The sequence below is a fragment of the Pseudophryne corroboree genome, chromosome 2 (genome assembly GCF_028390025.1).
Source record: "Pseudophryne corroboree isolate aPseCor3 chromosome 2, aPseCor3.hap2, whole genome shotgun sequence".
NCBI lineage: Eukaryota > Metazoa > Chordata > Amphibia > Anura > Myobatrachidae > Pseudophryne > Pseudophryne corroboree.
In genome coordinates this window covers 120,950,246-120,962,883 of record NC_086445.1, presented here as the reverse complement: position 1 = coordinate 120,962,883, position 12,638 = coordinate 120,950,246, and the positions used below count along the sequence as shown (strand labels likewise).

General features: G+C 45.8%; 1 long non-coding RNA gene across 1 annotated transcript in view; it reads right to left on the bottom strand.

Annotated features, from left to right (window-relative positions):
* The window catches only part of LOC135050558 (uncharacterized), a 136,609-nt gene extending 125,134 nt beyond the window's left edge, over positions 1-11,475 (bottom strand). Inside the window, exons 1-2 of the long non-coding RNA XR_010241661.1 lie at positions 11,424-11,475; positions 7,867-7,906 (exon numbers count right to left, since the gene is read on the bottom strand). This is a non-coding gene — a long non-coding RNA (uncharacterized LOC135050558). The remainder of the gene's footprint in view (positions 1-7,866; positions 7,907-11,423) is intronic.
* Between the last annotated feature and the right edge of the window lie 1,163 nt (positions 11,476-12,638).

Below are 12,638 nucleotides of genomic sequence, written 5' to 3'. Positions count from 1 at the left end.
TAAGTTTGTTTGAAGACTCTGAGTGCCGCCTCATTTGTCCTTGTTGGTATATATATATATATATATATTAGCTTACCGATCATCGGGATCCTGGTGGTCACAATACAGACGCCGGAATCCCGGCGGGGGCACCACACTGCCATACCATCTATATATATATAACAGCCAATAAGGAAAGCTGTTATTAACGTTATCAAGTCTGTGAAGTGCCGCTATATCTTGCTGTGTGTGTATATATATATATATATATATATATATATATATATAAAATCTCTATCTCGCATATCTGGAACCCCCTCTCCCCCCTAAAAATCCTGCGTTTGCCACTGTTCTATGCCTCTCTCTCTCTGTCTACCCCTCTTTGTCTGTCTCTCTCTCCATCTCTGCCCCTCGGTCTCCACCCCCTCTCACTCCCTGTGTGTCTCTCTCTCTGTTCCCCTGCACCATTCTTCCTTCTTCACCACTCTCTCTCTCCTTCACTCTGTCTCCCCCTGTCTACCCCCTCTCTCTGTCTACCCCCACTCTCTCTCTGTCTACCAGCTCTCTCTCCATCTCCCCCTCTGTCTCTCTCCATCTCTGCTTCCCTCTCTCTCCATCTCCGCTCCTCGCTCTCCCTCCATCTCTCAATAGGCGTGTTAGTCACTCCCAATAGACGATTATAGACACGCCCCTCCAATCGTGCACCCCCTAATAAAATGTGCTGCGCACACCTATGCAGATGAGATGTAAGAACGTAAAAGAGTAATCAGCATACTACTGGGGGTGGGCTGCCATTGGAAGAGATGAACAGTCATGAGCAAGAGGAAATGCAGGCATAGACAGTCACTGAGTAGGAGAGAGTTGTAACTGAAGTGCAAGAGCAGAGGATTGTGAGAACAGGAGGAAAGAGGGCCCTGCTCTAAGATACTTGCAACCTAGAGGGAAGGGGAGACAGACAGGTAACATGAGGTACAAGCAAGCGGAAGGTGGCCTCGTGGTAGGAAGGAAGCGAGGCAGAGACGGGCCAAGTGCAGAGGGTTTCTCTGCACTACCAGTAACGAGAAGGAACCCACTGCGACCAAAGATGAGGCTACCGGAACCGGAGTTGAAACAGCAGTAGACAAGATGTTTAGCCAATGAGAACGATGGCACTATGAAGGTGGATATCGTCGTTTGAGAATATTTTCCGGAATTACTCCAGTGCCGGCTGGAGAAGAGACATATGACAACTGGCGAGAAGCAGCTATTCAACACTTGGAGGAATGGCAATGTCCAGAGCACATAAAAAAAACAGCGCACAGTGGAGAGTCTTCGGGGACCCGCTATGGGGGTTATACAGGCCACAAGGCGAAGTACAGCATCAGCTGCTCTGAAAGACTATATCGAAGCGCTGGATTTTTCATTTGGCACTATCGAGGATGTGGGGGACCTAATGGCACGACTGAATCGTACGTATCAAGAACCCGGGGAGACTTTGACTCACTACATATACCGGGTGGATAGATTGATCTATAAAATTGTGGATAAAAGTGGTATAGCTCCTGAGGGTGTCAATGAGAGCCGTAGGAAGCAAGTGTTAAAAGGGGCGTTGACTAACCACCCTGTTGCCCAGCGCCTTCAATGTACCATGGCTTCGGGTCCCCCACCTACCTTAACTGACTTAGTAAAGGAAGTAAAGTTAGAGGAGGTACAAATTGAAACTCGAGAAAAAACTATCAAGAAGGTAAAGGTGGTACTACCTACTCCGGCTCCTTCACTTCTTAATGATCGATTGTTCAAATTGCTCGAAGAGCAAAACAAGATAATAGATCAGTTAATTGCCCTACAGGCCAATACTACATCTAGGTCCTACTGGCCCCCTGGTGGGGAGAGAGGGAGGAGTCGTGGAAGTGGAAGTCGAGCTCCCATTATTTGTTATAGTTGCGGACAACCTGGACATCGGTCCTTTGAATGTCCAAGTGGGAGGCTGGAAGGACAGGAAAGTCAGCAGGAATCTGGTCGGAGGAGAGGGGCTCAGTGGGAAAACCCCAACGGGAGTGCTGTGACCCCCTCACAGGCTCCCCAATAATAAATGTTCTAGCAATGGGGAGTGCCCAATGGTCTTCAACCATCCCTGAGACGCTAATGGGGCATGCTCCCCTGGTGAAGGCCATGATAAATGGACATGACGGTACAGTACTGATGGATAGTGGATCACAAGTGTCCATCGTGTTTGAGACTTGTTATAAGAACCATTTGCCCGATGTACCCAATCAACCTCTATGTGGTCTTACTATTTGGGGATTGAGTGAGCAGAAGTATCCGTACTTGGGCTATATCATTACTCAAATTACCTTTGACCCCGGACTGATTACTCCAAATGAAACTGTTCAACTGGTCGCATTGGTGTGTCCAGATTCGCCGGGGGACAACGGCCAACTCGCTGCCATTGTGGGAACTAACACCAATATGTTCCGCCATCTCATGCGATGGTGCGAGAAGCAAGAGAGAGAGAATAAAGTCGTACTAAATACTTCCCCTGAAAGGAGTAACTATGAGTATCCTGTAATTGGAAGTCATGCTGTGAGGGGTGCTGACGAAGCAATTCATGATTCTGACGACATATCGATACAGAGCAAGCTTGAGAGCTGTTTTGAGGGAAGCGACATTGATGACAAAAGTAGGCAGCGGTTAATAGAACAGCTTAAGGTGATGGAGAATGTGTTTTCTAAGAGCGATTGGGATCTAGGGACCGCCTCGGGAGTGGTGCATCACATCAAATTGAATAATGACACTCCTTTCCGGGAGAGATCCCGAAGATTGGCCCCTGCCGATTTCGACGATGTAAGGGTGCATCTACGTAATCTTCTGGAAAATAATGTAATTGCCGATTCGGAGAGTCAATATGCTTCCCCCATTGTAGTCGCTCGTAAGAAAAATGGAGAGATCAGGTTGTGTATAGACTATAGGACCCTGAACAGTAGGACGGTGCCCGATCAGTACATGGTGCCGAGAGTGGATGAGGCATTAGATTGCCTCCAGGGAAGTCAGTGGTTCTCTGTCCTTGACCTGTGCTGCGGGTATTATCAGATCCCGATGAGTGCGGAGGACAGAGCAAAAACAGCATTCATCTGTCCCATCGGGTTCTTTGAGTTCTTGAAAATGCTGCAAGGCATAAGGGGCCCCGGCCACGTTTCAGAGAACTATGGAGAAAACTGTCGGTGACATGTGCTACCGCGAAGTGTTGGTATACCTCGATGACATCATCGTATTTGGGAAGGACCTGGAGGAGCACAATAGACGGTTACTTAAAGTACTGGAACGACTGCAGGCTAGGGGATTGAAGCTGTCCATGGAAAAATGCAAACTGTGTAGATCCTCGGTCAAGTATTTGGGGCACATTGTGAGCCGGCATGGCATAGCTACGGACCCAGATAAGGTGGCTACTGTGAAGAACTGGCCTAGGCCAGACAACCTTAAAGAGTTATGGTCCTTTTTAGGTTTTTGCGGATACTACCGGAAATTTGTACCACTGTACTCTAAAATCGCTAAACCTTTAACGGACTTGACCAAAGGGTATCCGCCTAGTACTAAGAGCTCCTATATTAGACCAGAAGTAGGAACTCACTACTACAAACCTAAATAATCTTTCGGGCCCCGGTGGACTGGTCAGTGTGAGGAATCGTTTATTGCTTTGAAAGATCAACTCACCCGGTCTCCAGTGTTAGCATATGCTCAGTCTGATCTCCCTTATGAAGTGCATATTGATGCATTGTTCGAAGGTATTGGAGGAGTTCTATACCAGAAACAAGAACAACGGTTACGGCCCCTTGCGTACGTCAGCCGAGGGCTTTCCGTCAGTGAGAAGAATTATCCGGTACATAAACTGGAATTCCTGGCGTTGAAATGGACAATAATTGAAAAGTTCCATGATTATCTCTACGGCGTCCATTTCACAGTCCAAAATAGATAACAACCCACTGACGTATATCCAGACTTCAGCTAAATTAGACGCAACCGGTCATAGGTGGTTGGCTGTATTAACCAACTATGACTTCATGATTAAATACCGACCTGGAGCTTACAATCAAGATGCGGATGCGCTATCGCAATGCCTCATGATGCAGGGTGTGGTACCGCAGAGGAATGGGTTGAAGTGACGGCAGCTGCAGTAAAAGGATTATGTCATCATATAAGTAGCAATAGGCACAGTGAGACGGCTGCCATACTTGCAACTGGGGCATCAGAATTAGCCATCCCTTCCTCTTACTGCTGGTTGGGACGGGCGGCTATGGAAGGAGTAGGGGTGATAACGCCGGTGCAGCTGTCGCAAGAGCAACGGAATGACCCAGATATCATCCCGGTGCTACGACTCATGGAGGATCCAAAACACTGTATAATTTGCGCACAATTGTCTAGAGAGGCAATGGTATTGTTACGACAACGTAAGAAGCTGAGGGTGAAGAAAGGGATATTATATCGAGCAACCTATAAGAATGATGGAAATCTTAAATTACAGATAATACTGCCAACCAAATATAAGCAGTTGGTGTTGGAATCGCTGCATGACCAACACGGTTATCTAGGATATGACAAAACACAGGGATTAGTGGCTGACCGATTCTTCTGGCCTTTCATGAATCGGGACATCGAACAATTCTGCCGAACCTGCGGAAGTTGCATTCTTAGGAAAACATTGCCTCCCCGGACTGCACCATTAGTAAATATTACCAGTAGTGGACCAATGGATTTAATCTGCATTGACTTTTTGACACTTGAAGGCTCAGGGTGCCAGGACAGCCATATATTAGTGGTCACGGACCACTTTACCCGATATGCCCAGGCCTACATAACCGTGAATCAAAGAGCTGTGACCGTTGCCAAGACTCTGTGGGAAAAATTCTTCATACACTACGGTTTACCCGCAAGAATACACTCCGATCAGGGAAGAGAGTTCGAGAGTCGTTTAATTCGGGAATTATGTCAGTGCTGTGGTATCCAGAAATCCCGTACTTCACCATATCACCCGCAAGGAGACCCACAGCCCGAGCGGTTCAATCGGACCTTATTGAACATATTAGGAACGTTGGGAGCGGAGAAGAAACCGCAGTGGCGACATTATGTATCTCCCTTGGTCCATGCATATAACTGCACTCGGAATGAGGCTACAGGATTTACCCCTTATTACCTTATGTTTGGACGAGAGGCGCGATTACCTATAGATGTCTGTATGGGAACCCGGATTAACACCTCATCTGCTTTGTCTCACACTCAGTATGTGAAACAACTCAGGCAGCAGCTGAATGAGGCCTATCAGCTAGCTCAGAAGGTGGCCCGTAAACTGGGAGAAAGGAATAAAGCTCAATTTGATAGTCATGTCAAGGAGCACCGTTTAATGCCAGGGGATCGAGTGTTAATTCGGGCTTTAGGAGTGCCTAGAAAACAGAAACTGCATAATCGATGGAGATCTGAACCGTATATGGTAGTGAAGCAGTTGCCAAATATTCCTGCCTACCAGCTCATACCGGTCAATGGGCAGGGACCAAGGGTAACTTACCATCGACAGCACTTGCTTCCTATCTTGCAAGATATCCGATGGGAGGGAATGGGAAATCCTCGGACACAAGGAGAGAAGACTAGTAAAAGTACTAAGCCGAATCCCGTGTATATCTATGATGAAGGAGAGGAGGAGGATGCGAAGCTGGAGGATTATCCCATGGGATTTTACTATCAGGAGACAACGGATGACAGGATAGCACCTGAACCACCCATGGATGTAGTATCTGAGGAGCGGGGACCCGTCCAGAGTTGGGGACGAGATGATGGGGGCATTGTGGATGATGGTAGTTGGGGAACCGACGAAGATTCATATGTAATGGAAGAAGCTGGGGGAGAGATAGGGAATGTCCCTACTCAGGTATCTATGTCCCCTAGACCGCAAAGAGTTCGTAAACCCCCTAGAATACTCACCTACGAGCAGTTGGGAACCCCAACCGAAGTCCCATTGGTATTGCATCCTCACGTGGTATTGTCATGGCCATATTTCGGGTATACTTTACCCCATGTTATTGTTAGTTAAAACCATAGAGCACTTGTGTAGATGGTGATGTCCACCTCAAATCTAAGTGTACTCACCAGGGGGAGAGTGTAACACCCTATTATCTATGCTCACTGGGGTGAAGAGAAGATATTTCCAAATAGGTAAGGACCCTATGAATAGATATACATGGTATGCTAGGTGTAAATATATGAATTGTTTATAATATGCATATCGTAATAAAAGTGTAACTATTTTAGTATATAATATATATGGGGGATGCTGGAGGACGATATATCCCTATGGGTATTGAACTAGGGGATTATATGAGTAAATTGGCACGAGCGGGGATAGAGAGACTAGTCCAGAATCCCCTCGTGCTGTAAAAAGTGTGATCGCATGCGGGGGAGGACTTCAAGCAGCGCACAAGGATAATGTCAGTTAGAGACCGTTACCCCCCGGGAAGAGGAGAGCCGGAGCGGTGATGCAGACGGAGAGAGACGGGGTGAAAGGCTATATGCAGCCAGCTGAAGGGAGCTGAGTGACTGGCGGAGGAGGAGGCCAGAGAGCTGAGCTAGGGGAGCCACGGATACCGCTAACCGGATCCATCTCCCGGAGACTGATGAACGCAGGCAGGCGGGCGATGAGCTGTTGTGACGGAAATAACCCCAGCTGTAACCAGAGCTGCTAATGATGCTGCAGGTACGGGGGGAGCGATGCCCACTGCTGTTATAGCGCTGCCTATATTGTGAAACGCCCCTATCTGATACTTGCCCAATAAGGGACATAAATGGCAGCACAGCAATAGGCGCAAGACAAAGGGACAACCCTCTTGAGGGGGGGTCAGTAATCCAATATATAATTACAGCCCTCAAATACATAGTGCATCACAGTCAGAGGAGCAAGAGGAAAGGGACTACCCTTTTGGGGACCAGTAAGCCTGCCTACTAACAGCCACACGTAGGTCCATAATACAGCCAGAACAGCAATGACCAGGAAGGTAAAATCAAGAGCTTTATGTGATTTACATGGTTTTCACTAAATAATACCCCCTACACAGCGATGGGAACTGAGGAGGAACTTTGATAACGGGCTGTAAGTGCGTATGGATGAGAGGCTATAGGGACGCGCAGCACTGCCCAGCCAGGTGAACCTGAAGATGTTGCATAGCAGGTACGGGATATCGCTTTTACACAAGTGCCGATAGACCACAACTATACCCCTCTACCAGGATAAATATCCCCTCAGTGACAGAGAAATTACCGAGATAAATATCCACTCAGTGACAGTAGAGGGAGTCACCGCACCTTTCACCTCCCCTCTACCTATTGAACTCATCTCTGTCAGGAAAATAGGGAAGGTAGAGTGGAACTCTGGGGAAGCAACCGTAGTAATTGATCAAACCCCTTGTCGTGGAATTGAGTGACACACCTAGGAGGAGAATATATATACATATATATATATATATATATATATATATATATTTCTAGACTGGTATTATCCACAGGATCCCATCATTGGCCAAGCGTGGCCCAACTATCATCACTGTGCACTGGGCCCCAACTGTGCACCAACGTGTTACCTCAATTACTCCACCCAGAGAGACACAGAGACTGGAGTAATTGATTAGCGATAGTATAACACTAGGTAATACAATAAGTCTTAAGACTAATTACCATATCAATTTTTCTACCTAACCAGTTATGTTGATTTTTTTTGTAATGCATGCAGGAGGAAGTGTATAGGAATTGCTATACATTAACATATTAATATTTATAGAGTATTAGTGTTGATAACGGTATAACATTTAAATAAAATGTAAATTCTGCTGTTGTGAAAATGCACTGTATTGCTGAACAATAAATACTTACCGGGACTACCGAACTCCAAACGAACACGTCATTAAGGGATCTGGAAGAAACGAAAGAAACAAGCGGTGGTAAATGTAGGTAATAAGTTATTACTGAGTAAAGTGTATTGATATATACCCTTTCTTGGCTTTCCCAAGCAAGCCTATAATATCCATAACGCTTGGGTGGAGGCACACAAAGTCTACAGTGTAGTACAACCCCATTACCATTAGTGCCACTAAGTTGGGAGGGGTTACAGCTGCATACATCAATTGATTGACAGGAGATAGAGGGAGTGAACTCGGGTGCAACTGTCTGCCCAATCCCACCCACTTGATATCTGCCCAGTCAGATAAAAGGTAAGTGATGAAGAGGTAGGGTAGTGGTTGATCAAGGGTAGAATCAAAGGAAATAAAAACTTGCAATATACAATACTTTTAAATTCATAAAATGACAGTATGATACATCACTTGACTTCTATTTTGCGGCAGAATGTCTAAAATCTGTGTTTTCTCACAGATGTACAGTGGTCCAGGTGAGCACATGTGGAAAAGACAAAGATAAAAATAATGTGTAGTACTGCAAACAGATCAATGGAAAAACAATCCCCTCCAGTGTCCTGAAAATTAGGGGCGATGTCAGTAGTTGTCGATAAGAATAGATGGGATAGAGCCTCACCACCACAATATAATCAATGGCGCATGCCAACAAATTTACATCTAGAGTGGGGTAAAAATCACATAAAGGGATGCAGTCAATTTACCGACAATCAAAATCCCGACGGTTGAAATCCCGACAGCAATTGACCGACGGTCAAACTCCCCGACAAGGTTAAGATCCCGACATGGACAAAATACCGACATTTAAAATACCGACAAGGTCAAAATACTGACATGTAAAATGTTGACAGGTCAAAATGCCGACATGCGTTTTTCATGATTTTTTCACTGAAACCGACTTGTTCATACTTTACCATCCCAGTGGACCTGGACGAGGAATATAATAGTGTGGCGAGGCACCGTGCCCGAAGCATGCGCTCGCCATGCGAGGGGACGCAGTACACTTATATTGTGTCCATGTCGACCTATGTCGACATACACACCAAAACACAATGGAAAACTCATGTCGGCATTTTGACCTGTCGACATTTTACATGTCGGTATTTTGTCCATGTTGGGATTTTTACCTTGTCGGGATTTTTACCGTCGGTCAAGTGCTGTCGGGATTTCGACCATCGGGATTTTGATTGTAGGTACTTCATACCGATCCCATCTTTACACTGGAAGACAAGGGTGAAACAGACCTAAATACGCAGACAGTATCAGGAGAATGACGCATACACAACAGTTGGATCCACACATAGCAGTTTCTTTTAAGTGCTGATCTCACACAGAGTATTGATAAAAATGTAGCCCGGTAAATAAATAAAGGTTCAGCAGGAAATACCAGATGGTAAATGTTATCTGAGGAATACATTAAATATATATATATATGTACCAATCCATACGTGGAAATTTAATGCCTGTGTAAATATATAAAATCTGTGTAAAATCTGTGTAAATATATAATCTATAACCTCGCTGTCTAATGTAATATTTGTATCATATATAGAGTTACTGATGGGAAATGGGTATAGTAAATATTAACTTTGGTTCTGGGTAATGGGGCCCATTGTATGATCTGGGCTAGACAGACTTTTCTAGAAGCCCTCGTGCTGACTAGGGTTTGCCGGGATGGATAGCTCGTGGGGGGGAGCGCGTGGCAGAAGCGGGAGAACTGGAGAGGACTGAGGAGGAGACAATCTGAGAGGAACGAGGCTGAGGCAGTGAATTTGACATGGAGGGACGGACGCACCTGAATTGCTCCTGAGTTGGAGTGAAGGACTCCGGTGTGTCTAGCGATTGCTCCGGTGGAGTGTGGAGCGAGGTCTGAGGGGCCATCACCGTGGTGAGAAGCAGCGGGACTTGGAGCGGCGGTTCCCGCTTGACTGATCGAAGGAGGCGGCTAGTGACGGAAGGAGACGCGGACGGCGTCATCGCTGAGGTGTCAGGAGTATACTCCCTCCCGGCTGGGCGGATCAAAGGCGGCCCTTTACAATATACCATCCCCAAAGCCGGAGGTATGAATGGGTGAGTGACAGTGGAGGACAGAACCAGAGCCCCAGCTATAATACTCATGATCCTGCAGCAGCTGTTAGCCTGTAGTGTTATCTTCTGCAATTCAGCTTAGACTCAGCTCTGTCAGTGACTATAAATCTAAGGCTTATACCTACCTCAGCATTGTCAAGGACAATTAGTACCGTACTCAGTTGTGTCTCAGCCCTCCTCATCATTATCAGTGATAAGCCGTATATTACACATATAATGCCCTCAGTTTATTCAACGCAGTGTTGAGGTCAGAGACTTTTAAAGCCCCTGGTACTGCGGAAATCAACTGTGTGTCTGCCCACTTTTCTCAGCCATAACCTTACCTAGGGTTATAAAGGGTTACCCCACACTGCACTAGTTTGGTCAGAACTAGTCGGATTAGTCACTCAGTCTGTCATTAGTTTCGCCAGTGTAATAGCACCATTGTAATTCCTTCGCAAGCAGATCATTCTATGGAAATTATTGCTTGATTCGCATCTTAATTAATAATTTACTACAGGGACGCAGATATATGTATAATTAGCATCAACTACTAAAACCCGGATTATATGAGTTCCAGTGCCAAGTACCCTGAAATTCTACACTACCCTAGTTATTTTATTGCATGTTGGGAACTGACGACTAACGGAATATCTCTTTCCAAGACTGTCTCTAACTAAAGTAATTGGGGGAGAACGATCCTAGAGTTGTTCTGTATCACCCCCTATGGATATAGATATATATTGAGACACTCCTCGGCACAAGTTGTGTTGGCCAGTGTGGAAAAAGGATTAGAAGATTTCCGATTAATCACCCTGACTATTATAATAAAGGTGGTAACACCAACATAGCCACATTGCACGGTGATAACGAGGATTATTATAGTAGTACCTAGGTATATACCTATAGAAACGCATGTGACTGTACTATCAACCTGCTAATACCTAATCTTTGGGCTCTCAATAGGCACTTGATACTTCCCGAACTGTATCCTTGTATAACACTGACAAGGACTATCCTGGAAACGTTAAAAAAGTGGGTCATGTATATGGAAATCTCGTATGAAGGTACAATAATCAAAAGTTCAGTTATTGTTTAGTGAAGAATACCTCAGGAGTACAAAAGGCAAAACTGGGCCCCAACAGTGCACCAACGATAACCAACTGGTATACCCAACACTTAAGATTGATACTGCAGTGGGACTAATAATATTCGAGTAAGTGTAGTGATAATCTATCTCATAACCCTAGTTAAATTAATTTGTTGTATGGTATAACAGGTAATCTTTCATATATATTAATATATGTTGTTAAATTATATTTTTGTTTGTGAGTAATGATTCCACTTGCACATAAACATGAGTAAGGTAACCGGAACTTAAAGATATGAAGTATTTATTCTGTGAAGGAAAGAAAATAAGAAAGTATTAAAGTTCTACTAATAAATACTTACCGTTTAAGGGGACTGTTTGTCTCAGTCATCTGAAGATCAGAACCTGAAACACCCAAGAAGATACAAAAGGTAAATAAAACATCTTAACCACCCCACCCGATACCGTACATATATCACTACTTGTCTCAGCTTTCCCAAGCAAGCCTGGGTTGGAACTATCACTGCTTGGGTGGAGGCACTCTGTCATATGTATTAAGTACCCCCTCGAGGTGAAAAAGGGGTTACAAAAATAAAAATTTTTCCAAATATAATAAAAAATTAACAAAAATTAAGAAAAAAACCTTTCAACCTTTATGCGCTTCCTGCGATCTCACCCGAAGAGTAAGGTCCTGAACCATCTGAGTTAATTCCTGTATTTGGTTAACCAAAAGCTTACTGGGGTTTGGCCCTAAACCTGCCGGATTCATGAGGCCGAATTTCTAGGCCCACCAATACAACGGAAAAAATTAAACCCCCCTTTTTTTTTATGTGGGCCGGTGATAATGTTACGGTCCTGATGCTCATGACAGGGGAGATCTTATGTAGTGAATCCTGAGCACCAAGACGGAATGCTGGGATTGGGAAATGGGAAGGAAATAGCCCCTAGCACCCTACCTCCGTTGTCCTACTCGTGTTATCAATTCACGCCTGAACGACTATGGTTTCTTGGGCCCATGGCAGCTGCGTTTGAAGGGCGGATTAAATAAACACTAAGCGGCATAGGCCGCAACACGCGGCAGAAGCCGCTACTCACGAAACCGGGCGAGAACCCCAGATGACAGACAGGTTTGCAAGGACTAGAAGGATTCCCAGGACCGGCTTCGGACCTCCAAAGTACCAAAGGGCAGGGAGCAAGATCCACCAAACACGGCTGACAGGAACAGAGTTCTGCAAGGCAGGAACAGCATACAAGAAGCTATCACCGGCGGGGCTGCAGTGTGCTGGCTCACATAAAAAGGCCCTGCTGGCCAATAACAGGAGGGCCAGCAGGACCAGCCACCAGACCCTAATTACTAGTTGCCGTGCAGCTGCCCTGCTGCATGAGCAACCTAATTAACTATTCTTAGCAACGGGGAACGCGGTCCACCTGTGGCGTCCCCGTTGCTATGCACCCGGCGGCCCTGCACGCACGATGTCCTGCGTTGCCAGGGACCCGGCGGCTATCATGCGCACGGCGTCCTGGCGTTGCTAGGCGCCGTGCGGGGGACAGGGAAGGAGAGAGGCGTGGCGGCCGTG